The sequence below is a fragment of the Nannospalax galili genome, unplaced genomic scaffold (genome assembly GCF_000622305.1).
Source record: "Nannospalax galili isolate Female #2095 unplaced genomic scaffold, S.galili_v1.0 scaffold54, whole genome shotgun sequence".
Lineage (NCBI taxonomy): Eukaryota > Metazoa > Chordata > Mammalia > Rodentia > Spalacidae > Nannospalax > Nannospalax galili.
This window is the reverse complement of record NW_008341028.1, coordinates 11,496,539-11,498,223: the sequence shown is the minus strand read 5'-3', so window position 1 is coordinate 11,498,223 and position 1,685 is coordinate 11,496,539. Positions and strand designations below refer to the sequence as shown.

Sequence of the window (1,685 nt, the reverse complement as noted above, 5' to 3'; positions counted from 1 at the left end):
AGTTTGGTTAAATTCTCTTAAATCATTAAAAATATAATTACAAATTCACTATGAATGTTTTTCTGAGTACTTCAAACATTGTAAAACTTTCAGAGATGCAATGACTTCAAAGTTTATTATTATACTTACACTTGAACCTAGTCTAAGGCCTTAGAACAATGGGTTTATTCAGTTTGATAATTTATGGGCTTGTTTTATGCCTTCCTAGGGGATATTAGTATACTTATTTTAATATCTTCCTAAGATTTCAGTCATATATTTTTATATCTTCCCAGGGGTGGAGTAATATTACAAGACCCTAAAGAAAAAGTATGTGTGCTTAGCTCCACAAGGCTGCAGGACCTGGATTACTGCTGAACCATTTCAGTCTGGATGCAGGGTTCACCATCAGGAGTTAACTTCTGACATGGTTGTGATACCATCTTAAGGTCACACCTTCACTTAGGTCTTACCATTATTATTATTATTGCTGTTTACAACCTGATGCCTTTTGATAAAATGTACTTGAAAGTCTCATTTTGCCAAAGTTACAAAATCTGATGTCCTACTAGCATGGTACACTGACTTGGTCTGTTACCTTTTAAAGAATTATGTATTCTGTATTGATATTTTATTAAAATGAGTAGGGTCAGCTAGTGGTTTCATTTCCTGTGAGATGAGGTTCTGAGAATGGGTCCTCTACTCTTCCTCTCTGGTGTATTTGGCTAAGTCGTCTTCTTTGAAGACCTTCACTATCAGCTGACTGTGCCCCCCCATCCACATGATGAAATCCTAACCTCAGAAACAATGGTATTGGACGGTGGGAACTTTGAAGGAATTAAGTCATTGCTACCCTCAGGAATGAGGTTAATAAAGAGATTCTGGGGAGCTAGTCTGCCCCTTCCGCCTTATAAGGACACAGCAAGAAGTTACCCTCTACAAAAGAAAGTGCCATCACCAGATACCTAGTCTGTTGGCCCCTTCATCTAGGTCTTCCAGCCTCCAGAACTGTGGGAGATAAGTGTTGTTTTTTGTTTTTGCTTTTTTTTTTTTAACCACCTGCTTTATGGTATTTTGATATATCAGCCCAAATGGACCGAGTCAATCCTATTCAATCTTCTACTGGATAATTTTGTGCCATCACAGATCCAAATTAAGTACTAGAAGTTCTCCCTATTAAATTATCATATGTTAGCCCCAGTACTAGGCAAACCAGTCTTCCCTCTTTCTGATAAAGCTACTGTTATTATTCTGAATTATTTGCTTATTTAGTTTCTTTTTTTTTTAAATATGGGACACTTCACAAATTTGCACATCATCCTTGCGCAGGGGCCATGCTAATCTTCTCTGTATCGTTCCAATTTTAGTGTATGTGCTGCCAAAGCGAGCATGCGTATTTAGTTTCTTAATTTTACTTTTCTTTCAAAAACATATGTATACATATTTATATTATTATGAACTAGTTATTTAGTGGGAGAACCAAAATCCCTATGTTTAAATAGTGCCCACTTGTTAAAAAAATCTATTAACAAGAAATATATCCAGCATTGACTATCTTTTTAAAAAATTTACCACTGGGGTTGTAGAGATGACCCCAGTAGGTAAGAGCTCTTACAGTTCTTGCAGAGGGCTGGAGTCCAGTTCCCAGCACTCATGTCAGGTGGCCACAACAGCCTGCCACTCCTGCTTCAGAGGATCTGATTCCC

At 37.3% G+C, this 1,685-nt stretch overlaps 1 non-coding gene across 1 annotated transcript; it reads right to left on the bottom strand.

Annotated features, from left to right (window-relative positions):
- Window positions 1-1,263: 1,263 nt before the first annotated feature.
- LOC115070944 lies at window positions 1,264-1,370 on the bottom strand. The gene has a single exon (XR_003850052.1). It is a non-coding gene; the product is annotated as a U6 spliceosomal RNA (small nuclear RNA).
- Window positions 1,371-1,685: the final 315 nt, after the last annotated feature.